Source organism: Anser brachyrhynchus, assembly GCF_964034855.1.
Source record: "Anser brachyrhynchus genome assembly, chromosome: 2".
Lineage (NCBI taxonomy): Eukaryota > Metazoa > Chordata > Aves > Anseriformes > Anatidae > Anser > Anser brachyrhynchus.
Window position 1 is genome coordinate 104,476,524 of NC_137695.1, and position 14,980 is coordinate 104,491,503.

The following is a 14,980-nucleotide window of genomic DNA, read 5'->3' on the forward strand; positions in this document are numbered from 1 at the left end:
TTGCATCTGATATAGGAATGACAGATGGCCACCCATAGGACATAAATGACAGCCAATATAAGCAACTGTTTTAATTTTGGAAGTGATGCCAAAGACTATGGCCACTGATTTGAGCCCAACCAGTGGTCATGAGACCCATGCTGACTATGTGGTTATTAAGTGGACAATTACCAGTTACAGCAAACTGCAGTTGATGTATACAGTGACACATCCAGGAGATACCTAGGATGAAGCAGGTGCTTCTGTTGTTTTAGACCATTACTTCAGCATGGCACTACATGTTGCCTGCTGCATTTTTATGAAATTGCAGAGCAGACACTGTGACTCTATTGCATCATGTGCAATAGAACTGGTGCTTAAGCCACTAATTAAGCTATACCCCCTGTGAAACACACCAGTTATCCTTGACTGACGCGAAGAAATAAGAAACAAGCAACGGTGGGAAAAAAAAAATAATAATAATTCTGTAGACATACCACATGCACAATGCAAAATACAGGAGTTAACTTGTCTTAAATGCCTTGCCTTAGTTCAGAGGACATCACAACCTTAATTTGCATAGAATGACAAACAAAATGCCCGTGAGTATCTCTGAAGTATGTCTCCTCCAAAGTATGTAGTTGGCAATCTGAGTTCTGTCATGCGGGATGAGGGAGAGATTAAAATCATATATAATTCCATCTGAAAAATCATCCTGAATTTTCTGGTCAGAATTACCCATGTTCCAACATTTTTATTTGACATATTCCACATATTAAAGCTATTTATACATTTACTTAAGTGATAAGGGTTTACAAAAACTAGATGGCAGGATGTCCAGGAGGAAAAAAGAATCTAACCATGATAGGACAATATTCTGCTTAACAGTAGGTCAAAGTATGTTGCAAATTGCATTCTATGCATTACTGGAAATTTCCTATCTTAATAGTTGTGGGATATCTTCTTTTTTAAATTGCAGGGAACCATTTTCTGGAAATTTAAATCAGGAACTGATAATGAGGGGGAAAAAAAAAAAGAAAGAAAGAAAAAAAAAACAGATTCTTTTAAAAAATAGTATTATAGATTTTCAACTTAATTACGAGTTGACATTGCATTCAGAAATTCAGTCCAGAGTGTATCTAAGAAGGAACTGACCATCTGCTTTATTCATCTGTTTTATTCATACATATGTCTGTGTGGATAAAAGATATTCAGAATGTATTAATCTGTTAAATAATTAAGTTGTGTACATGCCCACTCTTTATATTGAGATCTGTATACTGGTTTACTTATTGATTTGTGTTGTATTTTCATATAGTCTGGCTATATAAAGCCACGTAATTGGAGTATATGAAGCTACATGTAAGTGGAATATTTTCATTTAAGTTAAATAAAGTAAGTCACATCTACTGTGCATTTTCCCCAAGCTTTTGAATTTTCTTCTGCTGGGTATCATTCCATTAATATTATCAGCACAATCTGCTGTCAATATTGCAGGTAACTACTTTTCAAACTGCAGAATAATCTCTTTCTAGATAAAAACCTCTGGCAGTGACACAAATATTTTTCTGATAACTGTCTCTATGCTATAATTTGTGTGAATCTCTGGTCCAAATAAACAAATTCTCGTACAGTTTTATTTTTTCAGTTAATGTTCCTATAACTTTCATGGTAGATAATTTACAGTTGATTTCTCCTGGAGAGGGTCCATGACTGGGGGAGGGGTTGACACAAGATTAAATAGCTAGTTTATGTGCTACTGGTCCACACTTATTACTTAATGTTGCTGTGGAAGTAAGGGTCAGAGCAGATAAGTACAAAGGGATGTTTTATTTTCCTTCTTTCAGTCCTCCAAGCACATGATTCTCTTCTTTGCTTTCTGTAAGTTACCCCGCTGACCTCCATCATATGCTGAGAAAGTATTTATCAGTACAGAACATGCAGGAGGATTATGTGGGCAGAGCATCTAGGAACTACTGGAAAACGGAAAAGCTTGCAGATTACCATAATATGCTAGAGTTTAGCACTAGGTTCAGAATAATATGGGAAAAAAATAATATGAGAAAAAAAAAAAAACAAGCAAACAAAAACAAACAACCAAACAAAATCTCCACCACTTCATTAGAAAAATACAGGAAAAACTTTCTTATGGGACACAAATCTACCTACATAAAAGAATTAAATTCAGAACAATTTCCATAACACAAAGAATGCAAAGAACATAAAGAAATAGTTTTTTGTTTTGTGAAATTGTTTTAGAAGAAATATTTGGTTTTGTTTGTTTGTTTGTTTTTTACAAAATATTATCCAAGTTTATGTTATCAGAATATGTTAAATATTTCACTTTCTATTTCCCAGTGGAAAATGAAAACACACAGAAGAAATTAAAATCTCTTTTGGAAGATGATAATAATGTGAAAATTATGGGTTTTTTGTTTGTTTGTTTGTTTGTTTTCTTAAGAAAATGAATGTGATAGAAAATGCCTGAGGAACCATAGTAGAACATTTTCTTTAATATTAAACTTTTAATAGAATTGAACTTTAAATATAGCTTTTTTCTTTGTTTGTTTTTCTCCCACGCTGCTATAGGCTGTGAACACTTTTCTACTTTTTACAGAATAATTCTTCCAATAAATATAGTGAAATGGTGCTAAACCGTTCTGCATTTGAATACAAACCATTTGCTAATGTTCAAAAGGAAGTTTTTGTGGCATACTTCTTTTTGTCTTCTAAGTCTTAATTCAGAAAATGAAATAAAGGAAATCTACATTAAAAGCAATAGACAACAATTTCCTTGGGGGATACATTAAGAAAATGCCATTCATTTTAGCATAACATCTGTTTTTCTCTTCTGTGTATTTCTCACTGTCATCAAATATTGCATTTTCTACGTTTGACTTTATGTTTGCTTTTAAATTAAATTAATTATTTTTACACATTCCATAACTTTATTAGAATTCAATGAATTTACAACAAAATAGATTTCTATCTGAATGCATAAAGAAAATATTTCTTTCTACGATGTGTTAGGTGTGTGAGAATTTCTTGGAAGGAAGATTGAAGATTAAATTTCTAACAATTTCCTATTCCTATTTCCAACATTCACAAAATATATTTGCACTTGAGTACTACTCTGTATCACACAGAAATGACATTTTTAATCTTTCAGTAAGTTTTATCATATCAAAAAAAAAAAACAACAAACAAACACAAGAAAACTGACTAAGCCAAAATGAAGGTATAATTTATGATTAACTATTTTTTTTGTTATTATTTTTTTTTTTTAACATGTTAAAGAACATGTTTCAACAAATGGACAACACCATAAACATCAGCCAATACAAGATTTACCTACTTAATTTCAAGACTGAAACAGAGGAAATTTTTAGAACACTCTTTAAAATAAAAAAAAAATAAATCATAAAATCATAGAACAGCTTGGGTTAGAAAGACCTTAAAGACCATCTAGTTGTAACCATTCTGCCATAGGCAGGGATTCCACCTACTAGATCAGGTTTCCCAGGGCCCCATTCGACCTGGCCTTGAACACATCCAGGAATGGGACATCCACAATTCTCTGGGCGACCTGTTCCAGTTTTTCACCACCCTCTGAGTGAAGAATTTCCTCCTAACATCCAGTCTAAATCTCCCCTCCTTTAGTTTAAAACCATTCCTGTTATTGTCTGCGTGTACAAAAAATTGTTCTCCATCTTTTTTTCTTTTTTTTTAAAGACCCCTTTAAGTACTGAAAGGCTGCTATGAGGTCTCTTTCCCTGGATCCTTCTCTTCTTCAGGCTGAACATCCCCAGCTCTCTCAGCCTTTTTTCGTAGAAGAGGTGCTCCAGCCCTCTGATCAACTTTGTGGCCCTCCTAGAAAGAAAGAAAGAAGGAAAAATAATAACAATGAAGATTCTTCAGGAACATACCCCAATATTTTGATTCATTCAGTTTTGTGAAGACAAAATGTAACCTGTGATTTTCAGACCCTCGGAGACATGAAAAACTGTTTCACAACTTCTAAGGTCACATGACAAGTTACATACAACATTTTCCCCCTTCTGGTCTAGGCGTGTGGGTGGTGGGTCCAGTTCATCTGTGAAGTGGTAGTTTTGAGAATGAACCAATCAAACAAGGTCTGGGAGCTGCCTCTGTGGGGGTCTCTCTTCCACCCAGAGGGACTGCTGGAGCTCAGGCTCAGGTACCTGTACTGCACGATCTCTTCATTAACTGAAGCCACCAACTTAACACACAACCTTGTTCTCTCCAACCATACCCGGCCATCCCACAGCTGCTTCTGGCCCTGGTTCTCAGCATCAGCACTGATCTTCCCCTCTTGCTCAGGAGCTGTATGACCCAAACTGTATACAACCTCAGTGACGTCCCTGCCCTGCCACAATTGATGAATTGTGGCTGCCAGCTTTCCTCCTTCACGGACACACCTGCCCCTGTTGCTTCCTGACACACACTGCCCAAAAGGATTTTAGAGGAAAAATCATCTCCCATGGTCACCCAGTACATGGGATCTCCCAATGAAACACGGAAAGCAGCAGAGCATGCCAAATATATGAAGTATCTTCAGTTAATTTAAAATAAGACGGCAAAGTTTGAAACCTTTGACTATAGCATATTTGTTGTATTCCTAATGCAATCCCAATGTTGTATTGAAAATAATGAAACAAGCACCAGATATTCCCTTTCCATTATGTAATAATGAACTACTAACAGAAGAATTTTAATATGGCTGTGGATTGAGACATCAATAGCAATGGGGAAAAACACATTTTTTTTTTTAACTCAATCTGTAACTGGGTATCTGTTTTTTTTTTGTTTGTTTGTTTTTTGTTTTGTTTTTTTTTTGCCAATGGAAGCAAAATTTAATGCATTATCAGAAGTTCAGTACAGTATTTAATTTGCTCTCATAAATAATTGATCTATATGAGTGCCAACTGATTGTACTGTGCTTTCCCTACTTTTGCAGCCGTGACATCATTTTCTTCAGTAACTTCTAATGCTTGGCAATGGCAAAGCATCAACAGTTTTATTCTAAGAATACTTGTTAGAGTTATTTTATGATGGCCTCCATTTGCATACTGTTTTTGTTGACTATGAAAAACTGAGAATTTTCTTCAGAGAAAATAACAGAAAACCTGTCTAATTATTTATATTCTATATTTACCAATTCATGAGGAATAATTTCTCCATTCATTCTGTTGAATTAAGGAGCTGTATGCAGATTTGTTGTTTGGATATTACTTTAATAGACCTGACATAATGAAATGCACGTATTTACACGTCAGTCCAAAATGAGTAATACTTTGGGTATCCTCTGTTGCAGTCATATCAGCTCTCCAATACACATTTTCCCAAGGCCCAATATATACTGTAACCTATAGAATCACTCTCTAATGCATGGAAAAAAAATGCATTAAGACTCTTAATTTTGATATCAAAGTGTTGCAAATATGGAGTAAGCCAATTCTAGAATTCAGTTTTAAGCTTTCAACGTTTATGTGATTGTTGGAGTAATTTCTGTGCAAAAAAAAAAAAAAAAAAAGACATTTATGATTAAATTTTAGGAAGAAACCGTCTAAACTGCTGTTGAAAGCATGCACAATGACTCTATGTTTACCAGGAGATTTTTGACATATCAAAAAGAATGAATTATTCAAAATTAAGACTGACAGGCGCCGTAATAAAGAGGTCAACATTTCTTTTCAAAATAAAATTAAGACAAATTCTCTTCTAAGTGAGACAAGAATCTTTGTTTTTTCCTTATATAAAAAAATTCAAGTGCAGAATTAATTTGATTAACTGTATTCCAGTATGAAAAATTTAGCTAGTTATGTCCACCACTGTTCTTGAAGGTTTCTGAATAGCTTCCTGAGTAGAAAACTAGGAGGTCTCTCAAAAAAATGCTACTGTGAATCCCTTTGTGCTGATGTACCTGAGCTCTCCCAAGGCTAACAAAGTACAAGGGTAAGTATCATAGCCTAATAATTCAGACAGTTTCATTCTTCACTTTAGTTCAGCAAAGATCAAATATTCTGTATTTTCAATAATAATAGGAGAGAAGATATATTCCACTGGAGTGATTTTCCAAAAAAAGAAATATCCATGGATGCATTAGAAATAGCTCTGGTTGTTGGAGCATGAAAGAGACGAATGAAATATGACCAATATATGTTTTATGAACGAGAGTTCTGTTTGACATAGTGGGACTTCATGATGAGTAGAAAAATTAGCCTCACATTAGCAAGGATTACTACTTGGAAAAAAAAAAAAAAAGTTCCCTTCTCAATAAAATACAGGAGTTCTTTCAAATCTAGTTTGTTGTTGTTGTTGTTGTTTTCCTTTTTTTGTGTGTAATTTTTTCCTTCACAAGTCTTTCCTATAAGTTTTCTGCATAAAGAACAACATAAAGATGGAGTTCGTTCTTCTTATATGCAGGGGAAATAGATAAACTTCCTTTCCACATCTAGCAGACTCAACAACTATAGTTGTCAGTGGCTCAGAGAACAGAAATTCATTAAATTGCTCATTTTCTTCAACTAGTAACAACTCCAGTGCCAGCAGTCATCCCTGGATAATGTCAAAATATTGAGGAAATAAATTACACCAGTAAGCAAACAACGAAGTTTGGGGATCATATGCCCTGTGCAGTGTTTTTAAACAAAATCACCCTATTTTTCCCCACAAAAAAAATATGGTGTTCAAATTTACTTTCTTTTTGCTTTCATTTGTCAAAAGAACAACAGTTGCCAAGGAGAATTTAATAAGTGAAAGCAGAATAATATTATCCATTTATTGATAACAGGCAAGGGTAGTAAAATAATGTGTTCAAGACAGACTGTGGTTTAGCAAATCAGGTACTATTGAGTGCCAGCTCTGTAAGATACCCTTGCCAATTTGTGGGAGGTAGTTTTTCAGTAGAAGCATCTGGCTTTTTGGCAGACTTTTCAGGTCGCTTCACTGACAGCTTCAGTTCCCTCTAAGTTGGTCACTTGGCTATGTTATTTGTTGGGTGAATAGTTTGCTTTGCTCCAAAACACATTTTTAGCACCTCTCCTCTTGATTCTTCATCCTTCTATTGTGATTTTTTTTGCCTGTATATCTGTTTGATAGCAAGTTAATCTATGAGAAGTCTCACTGGTGTTAACAAAATTACTCAGAAAGTTGTCCTAAAGAGATTTATGAGCATAGATAAACTAGTGTCATCATTCCAGAAAACACTGCTCATAAAGGAAGAGATTATATCAACTAAAAGGTATTTAGCAGGCATAATTAATCAGTTTGCTTATCCAAAGAAGAAGCTACATCAGCCACAAGGATACTTTTGTATGTGTCCCTGCACCTCTGCTGCAGTGTTTTCAAAAGTAAGTATATTGACTTAGAGTTTCTGCTAGCAGGGTACACACCAAAAATCTGCACAGGTGCACTTGAAAATTGCTTTGAATGTAAAATAACACACAATTTAATGAGGCAAAGGAAATACCATTCTAAAGGAGCCACTCATCCATAGCAGAATAAGAGGATATTTCACACTGCAGAACGATCTCAATTCGACATCTCTGTCCACAGCGCTGATAAATATGAAGCACTTGACTTCCCTTATTTGAGCTTCTAGTATTTATTCCTCTTTATTTATTCTATTCTTACAAACAATATAAATAATCATAGCAAATTTTCTTTAATTAGTATTTTTTCCTGCCATTTGACTATTAGATATATTCCTTTCTAGATAAAATAAATTTGAAATAATTTTTAAAAGATATATAAATTTTTCACATTGGAAGTATTTTCATTTATCAAACTAGCATTTACAGAATTACAGAAATTTAAGAATGTTCCTGTTTGATCTTCATACACATGTTAAATAAAAGGTTCTTTCTCCTAAAGTTCATCTAGCAAAATATTTTGGAGATCTCTAATATATTGATCCTGGCATTGTGATCAGCAGAATGCTAAAAACAAGGTTTGTTAGTTTCAAATGCTGACAGGCAAACAGTCTCATCTTCCCAATCGTAAACAGGATTGATGGTGCTCTGAAAACCTGCTCTTTGAAACTTATGCCAATACCACAGTATATATTCCAAAAGCAAATCGATTAAAAAAAAAAAAGTTTTAAATATATTTTACATAGAAATTCTGCTTTATCGTGGTTGGGCTGGTTTTATTTTTATTTATTTCTTTATGCATTCAATAACCCAGTGTACAGAAAGGGAAAACAATTTCTCTACCTCACAAATTGTAGCAATGTCTAACACTCTATAATGCCTTGGGGGTCTTTCTTCAAGCAACTAATTAATGCAACTAGATTAGAAATGATAAATTATTTTTTATAGTGACTATATTATTTTTTTTAAATTATTTTTTATAGTTATGGATTTTATCCTATGCAATATATTATAAAATCATATGTGCATAAGGCAATAAGGAAAATTTGATAGCAGTAGCACTTTATATTTAGAAAAAAAAATTACCCCGGGTGGCGGGGGGGGGGGGGGGGGGGGGAGCAGGGGGAGGAAGAGATTTGAGATAAAAAGTAGGTTATTTATTGTGTCAATCAGCAATAGACTCAATCAATTGCTGTCAATCAGTATAGACTCAATAAATGGATGTCAACTCTTTCTAATCAATGTTGACATTGAATTTGACAGAAAATATTTATAAATATCAGAGATTTCAGACTAAGAGCCTAAGCAGTGATCAAGAGTTATGCATTTAAACATCTTGTGTATGTATACCAAAAGCAAAGACAAAACATCCTCCCAAATAAGAACATTTTTATCTATCACAATACACAAGCATGGATGTACATCAGGGAAAAAATAAAGGTTGCTAGAGAAGTAAATCTGTCTATAAATAGCATTGTGGTTGTGAATTTAAGTCTATATAAAATTACAAAGATCTTTTGTAGATAGGTAAAAAAAACCAACTATGTGAATTAAGTCTTAAGTTAGATGATAGGATTCATATCATCTGGGACACCCTTACTTCACATTCAAGAGGATGGAAAAATAGCTTCATGTTTATTTAGAAATATGTTTGCTGAGGTCATGCACAATGATTTAAAACAAACAAACAAACAAAAACAACAAAAAAAGATGAGAATGAAACTTAGGACCAACCTTAGTTTTAGGAGAACTAGAAGAGAACAATGTATAGTTCAATGTCCTATTCAATATGGTTCTTACTTTTAGCCATGAGATGTCTTATACATCTGCTTTCCCAATTAAAAAAATGAGTTATAGGGTTGGATATCCCACTTCATGCAGTACACAGGAAAAACATTGATTTACCTTTCCCTGCCTATAATATCGCATATAAACAAGACTTAGATGAAAAATCATAAATCATTGACCAAATGTTGACATTAAATAGAGCAAGTAAGGGAGAAAACATATTATTAAAAAAGGGCAAATAATAATAAAAAAAAGTTTCATTTTGACATTTTAGACATAAATCATTCCAATTTTCTTTTTCAGTACAATTGTTTCAACAATTGTCCGTATGTAGCAAGAACAACAAAAAGAAGTAATAAAATGATCGTCCTTCTTCTAAAATATATGTTATAGTCTGTTTTAAATCAATGAGATATGCAGTCAACTCAAAACTGGTTTTGATTTTTCACTGTTACCAAAGAATCAAAAAGCATTTATTTATACAGTTTATACAGCATTTATTTATACAGTTTATAACACCCAATCAAGAACTCCTTCTGAATGACTTTTCATACAGAAAATTCAGGATGGGTCTTTTTAACATTTTCATTAAGAACAGAGATAACAAACATTTCAATGAATCTTTATCAAAAATAAACTGAAATATACTCATATGACACAAAATACTACGTGTTTGGAATAGAACCAGTCAGAAGTCATTTCACATACTGACTGGGCAATTATAGGTTCCAATTCATAGAACCAAAGAATCATTAAATAGTTTGGGTTGGAAGGGATCTTAAAGATAATTTAATTTCAACCTTCCTGCAGTGGACAGGGATGCCACCCACTAGACCAGGTTGGTCATCCAATCTGGCCTTGAACACTTCCAGGGATTGGGCATCCACAACTTCTCTGGGCAACCTGTTCCAGTGCCCCACCACCCTCTGAGTGAAGAATTTCCTTCTAGCATCTAATCTAAATATCCCCTCTTTCAGTTCAAAGCTGTTCCCCCTTGTCCTGTCAGTCTGCCTCAGCAAAATGTTGCTCTCCATCTTTTTTACAACCCTTTTTGAGTATTGAAAAGCTGCAATGAGGCCACCCTTGATCCTTCTCTTCTTTAGGCTGAATAACTGAAATTAAACATTTTCAAAGAAAGTAAAAAGGGAGAAAAAAAACTTTCAATCTACTGTGAATTAAAAATCTTATAACGCAATTTAAATTATTATACACATATTATAAATGAAAAGAGAAAAAAATCTTACTTCTTGTGACAAGATTGCATGACAGATGCAGTAGCTCTGTGCTTTCAGAAATGTCAGCATTAACAAATGTGGCTTTCCAGTGTGGTAGATTATTCCCTATTAGTCACCTTAAAATGTTGTCTATACTAGTTAAATATTTGATTAAAAAAAAAAGTTTGCAATAATTTTATTTATTTCTAAAATGACCTTAACAGTTTAAACAGTGTTTAGATCAGGATGCAGGATTTTATTATTATTATTATTAATATTATTATTATTATTTATTTATTTATTTATTTGTCCAGGAGATATTTAAAGGTAGAAAAAGAAAAGACAGAGGTGGGTAGAGCTGTACAATCATATGCCTCTGGAGGCAATAAAGGCTGCAACATGAAAATTTATCATTATGTTTGGAGCCAATACCTTACAGTACAAAAGGCCATGATTCCAGCTTTACTCTCAGTTTTCACTTGTGAACAAACAAAAATCTAAACATAATACTGCTGAAATAGTATAACTTTGCCACTTTGTTTATAATCTTAGGAATATAGATAAAGGGGAAAAAAAAATCAACCACAACCCCATGGCTTTCTCAAACTGCTTCCTTTTAAGCCAAGTGGCAGGTCAGAGGAAAGGTTTATGTTATTAAACCTTTCAAATACAGGTTGAATCAAAAAACACTGGGCAAAACAACTGAGATAAAATAATTTCTGCTAAATATATCCCCAGCTCTTCCCATCTCTGCATAAGAACACTCCTTGTTAGATGCTCACTGACACATACCCTTGACTGGACCACATTCCAGGTGTTTAATCCTGTATAGCCTTTTTCTCAACTTTGAGAGTTTAAATAAATTAACATGATACAAATTTTCTTCCTAACCCAACAAGAAATATATTGAAATTCTATATTTAAGAACTGCAAGCTCATGCAAATGTATCACTGGAAGAGCTGTCTAGTCAGAAGATCAGATATCACAAAACTTCAGTGTTTTCAACATTTACACAGACTTCAATAAAAGAGTTTTGCTTGTTTGTTTTCCTCATGTTACATTAAATAGATTTGATTTTAAGATATGAAGAATAATAAGCCTAAGACAGCATTAGGAAACTTCGATATAAGAACCTGAACTGCCCACAGCAGCATAACAGTTTATCTAATATAGATCATATCATGAATGGCACATCTATCTCAGCAATTTTATTATATATGTCTAATTCAGAACTTTTTAACTTGGCCAAAAGCATTTCCTCTGAGCTGAAAACCACTAGTTTATTATAATGCAGTAACTTTATTTATAGTAATGAAAACAAAGCTTGGACCAAATGCATAAGATTTTGAAGAACTTCCCAGTCAGGAGCTTTGAATATCCTCACATTTCAGTGCTGAGATTAAAACCCATTGTTCGGAGAGTAGGATAATTTAGGAGATGTAGAGGTAAGAGAATTTCCCAAATCAGAACTGAAACAGTTGAGTAGAACCTGTGAGAATTCGAGATGGGAATTTTTGTTAAAATCAGTTTTCCCATCATTTAGCCATATAAATCCTGTTGATCGATGCTCAAGAGACAAGCTGACAAGTTTAAGAACACATTAAAAAGTCACCTATTTCACTTGCCTGCTCTGACTACATTGATGAGCCATCACCTCACAGTGAAATTTACATGCATTGAAGCAGGCTCCATTTTTTTTTTTTTTTGTGAGAAAATAAAGATGGGATTGGAAGGTTTAAGCAGTTTTAAATTATATTGAAAACTATAATTATTTTGCAATTGTAGGTCTTGCCAGAGCTGACAAATGATATAAATAGATGTATTTTACATTATTTCATAGGAGATTAAGCAAAAGTACTCATATTTATACCCTCACTGTTATGCATTGTCAAAACAAAAGGTAGCCTTAGAATTAAAAATTGATTATGAGAGACATTCTTTAGAAATTCACAGAAAACTGAGATTATATTTCAAATTTCTAAACCAAAAAGAGAAAAAAAATCTTTTTTACTCCATCTTTGAAGTCAGGGACTGTCTACTGTTTTATTTTTATGCATTAATACAACAAATATAACAGTTTAATCTCAAGGAAAATACTATTTATTTTTGATTTGCAACTAATATTTTCTGGAAATTCCATCTGAAGGAAGAAAGAAATGTATAGTCATTATAGCAGCATTGTAAGAGACTTGGATGATTTATTAGATGAGAAGCCCTGCTAGCAAAGGTTTTCTGAGAGACATGTTGATGGACAGTAACTTGTGTCCTGCTTCTGTGTTTTTTCTCCCTTGGACTCAAGGCTGTGCTTAGTGGAGTTCACCTTTATGCAAAAATCACTTCCCCTCCCCACTTGCCTCCCTTTTTAATAAAACAATACTTCTACGTCTGTCAATATGTCAGATTTGTATACTGCAGCAGGACACAGCTAATGTTTCATCCTCAAGGAATCTTATAGTTCTTTTTTATTTCCCTTCACAATTTAGGAAAGGATATATCCTGAATGTAGCTCTCAGTATCAGCAGCACCCATTAGATACTATATTTTATGTCACAAGGAATAATTGTGAAGGATTTTGCTCTGCTTCACTTGCACTGAATTCTGAATGACCTACATCCCTTTTTCTTAGCAATCAAAAATAGACAGCTTTAATGAGAAACTGTCATTTTGTAATCACTTTTCTCCTTCTTTTTGCAGAATATAAATTTCATAAGTGTTATCTTATAAACATCTACTATGTGGCCATGAAAGGTTTATCTGAGTACTTATGAATTCAGTAGCTGTCAAATTTACCTTCTGTATTGTCATGGCTGCTGGCTTGAACTCTGGAGCAGTATTTAGCAAAGGTCAAACAGGCAAATTAAAAGTCTCTGTGAAAAAATTATGCCAAGGAATGCCACTGTAAAATTGTATCAATATGTACATTTAGTTTACATCTCACAATGTATTTCAGACACAGGTTTTGCAGCAGAAACTGTAGCATAAGCAGAAGGTGAGAGATAGTTTAACAGATCATTATGAAATGCTCTGGATAGTTGTAGGATTTTGGCCAACCCATTTTGTCAAGTACTACAAACAATGTTGGGTAGTTTGTCTTGGCAAAATACAATTTATACCCAGGGTACACCAAAATTATTTCACACACATTCATTTTCAGATTTTCAGTTCCAAGATTACTCATTATATCCTCTCTACAAAACAAAATGTGTGACTAGCTAATACAACAGAGATTCTGTTGTGCTTGGTGTTGTAGAAACAGATCAAATGTAGGCTGCAATCTAAGCATGTTTGTATACTGTTCTTATGTGTAAAAAATGTATACAATACATATGGTCATCTGCTACTCATTGGAAGAGAGTTCATATTCTCTAAAAAATCTATGTTGAAACATTTTTAGAAAACAAAAAATAAATCTTAGTATTATTTGATTGTATCAGTCTTTTAGGAACCTGTTAATTCCTTCCATTTATCTTCTGTTTCTACTTTCATACTTGTAAAATCTAAGGTATATCAGTTTACAGTTCAGCTGTATGTTGTAGCGTTCTCAACAAGGAGAGCTAGTGTCTACTTGTATTTGAAGGCTAAATCTTTACATCTTTCTTTCCAAATTGGAAGAAGAGTGTTTTGTTTAAACTTCATTTCTGACACATCTACGGGTATCGTGCGTAACGTTTCCTGTCCGAACTGGAATCTACACATTCAACATTTTTTCTGAGATCACAGAACATAACCATAACTGGTTACTATCATGTATTTAAAGAACAAATTAAACTCAGAATTTTCAGAGCTGCTTTACTTCCTGTGAATCTCTGAATTCTGTACCCCTTCTCCCCTTCTTTTTTGTTTGTTTGTTTGTTTGTTTATTCTATTTCACAAAAACACAAGCCAAGTTGCATAACTTCTGTATTTGATTTCTCACTGTTTACATTACAGCTTTGTCTAGTGCTACATCTGCAATACCAAATCATCACTGGCTTTATTTTTAAAAGGTTATCAACCTTTTAAAAAGTAACGGAAAGGAGTAGAATTACAGATTTGTACTGCTACTGTTGATAGAATAGTCAAAGTAACCACCCTGGAGAAAAATGAGTCTACAATATGTACATATAGTAAAGCAGCAGCAACAGTTCCCACTCGTCTCTCCCTCCCTTGGCCATGTGGGTAGGTCCATCCAGAATAGATGATTGTTCACAGCAACAGAACTTTTCATGATATATTCACATTATATGTCACATGCAGGAAGTTCTTCTAGGTTTTATTTCAACCACAAGGAATCTTACTGTTACTTTTCCTTCCCTTCACAGTTTAGAAAAGGATATATCCTGAATGTAGTTGCTGGTATCAGCAACACCCTTTAGATATTATATATCATGTATGGGATTCAGGCCTTGAGACTGAACAGGGCTTTGTAGCACAAGACTCTGAAACTTGTTGACTTTAGCACTGGCTATGCTAACCTCCATAGGGAAAAGACTTGGTCTTCTGTACAGATCATAGTAGATATGCTGTTTAATTTAGACACAATATGCTATATGCAATAAAATATTGCAGGCAGCAGTTAGGAAAGGATACTGAAAATGACAGGAGAAGTTTATTCACAGTTACAG